General features: G+C 40.1%; 1 non-coding gene across 1 annotated transcript; it reads right to left on the reverse strand.

Moving 5' to 3' along the window:
- Positions 1-863: 863 nt before the first annotated feature.
- LOC141619526 (small nucleolar RNA R71) lies at positions 864-970 on the reverse strand. The gene has a single exon (XR_012531733.1). It is a non-coding gene; the product is annotated as a small nucleolar RNA R71 (small nucleolar RNA).
- Positions 971-1,750: the final 780 nt, after the last annotated feature.

Genomic DNA, 1,750 nt, shown 5'->3' on the forward strand with positions numbered 1-1,750 from the left:
TTTAGATTGTAAACCTCAAACTCAACCCCAATTGTGACACCCTAAAGACATAGCTTTCTACAATCGATAACTTGATTCAATACCCGTCCTTTGGGATCCGACCATTACTTGCCACTCTACTAAGACTAGTTAGTTGAGTCTATAAATATTGTTTTGATCGGTTAGCTTAGACAACAAAGCTCCTTTAAAAATCGCATAAAAAATGGTGCCGTTGCCGGGGACGGTGTTCAATTGAATTGTTATTTGTTGTTTTTAGTTGTGTCTTTCTTAACCTTGGGGAAGTCAAATTCCTCAAGGTAGTTGTAATTGTTTTCTAGTTGTTTGATTTTTGCATGTCTAGGAGATCACAAGGTAGACTTTTGCCTTTTGATCCCAAGATTGAAAGAACCTTGACCAATATTAGACGAGTTGTTAGAGAAACTTCGACAATTGTGGGTATTGGAGAACTTGTGGACATTGGTATTATCTAATCGGATAGTGTTGAGTTTACCAACCCTATTTACAAGACAAGGAGAGAAAAACCCAAACCCAAACCAACCACAAAATCAACCTACATTGCCTAAATTCTCATCTCATTCCGTACCAACCGTGGAGAACCTACCCAATGGTACTCCTACACAACCACATATGGAGACTAGTGAAGACCCTTATCTACATATGGAGACTTTTTGTGACTATTGTGATGCAATTTCTCAAACCAGGGTGACTCAAAACCAAATTCGATGGGTGTTGTTTCCTTTTTCTTGATCGGAACCGCAAAGCAATGGTTAAAGAGCCTAGACAAGGCTACCCTTGGAATTGATTCATGGAATAAGTTAGCACTTGCCTTCTACAAGAAGTTCTATCCTCCGAAAAAGACTAACATGTTGAGAGCCCAAATCACCGGGTTCAAGCAAAGGGATAAAGAATCCTTATATGAGGCATGGGAAAGATTCAAGGATACATGTCGCTCTTGTCCTCATCATGGAATAAGTGAATGGTTCCTTGTTTAACAATTTTGGAATGGCTTATATGAAGATTTGAGAAATGTCCTCAACATGGGTTCCAATGGAAGATTCACCGAGGTTGATGACAATCAAACATGGGCTAAAATCGAAGAAATGGTGGTTCATAACTCCCAATATAGTAGGCCAAGAAAAGGCACTAGAGGAGGGAAGCATGAGGTATACTCCATCACACAATTGGGTGCCCAACTAAGTGCTCATATTGACACCATAAACTTAAAATTCGAGAAAGCCATGGCCAAGCTTGACGAAGCTTCTCAATCACCCAAAACAACATGTCAATGCCATGATGGCAACATCCTCAATCCCAAATGGAGTGTGTGAGAGTTGTGGAACCTTGGGACACGATCAGCACGAATGTAGGGGAACAAGTGAATGCTTTCCAAACATACAAAAATGGAACTCCTTACTCCAATTATTACAATGACAATACCAAATTCCATCCAAATCTCTCATACAAGAGCCAAAATGTCTAAAACCCTCAACCCACATACACACCCTCTCCAATGAGAAATCCTACTCAAAGACCATACTACAATCAACCCAATGACCAAGCTTTTGATGTTCAAAAAGCGGTCCTCCAAATGCAACAGAGCCAACAAGATTTCTTTGCTCAAATGAAAAGGGATAGCCAAGCCAAAGACACTACCATCAACAATATCCTTGCTCACAACAAAATGTTGGAGACTCAATTGTCTTAATTGGCCTCTTCTAGCTCCCAAAGACAAAAGGGACAATTACCTCCT

The sequence above is a fragment of the Silene latifolia genome, chromosome 1, assembly GCF_048544455.1.
Source record: "Silene latifolia isolate original U9 population chromosome 1, ASM4854445v1, whole genome shotgun sequence".
Taxonomy (NCBI): Eukaryota; Viridiplantae; Streptophyta; class Magnoliopsida; order Caryophyllales; family Caryophyllaceae; genus Silene; species Silene latifolia.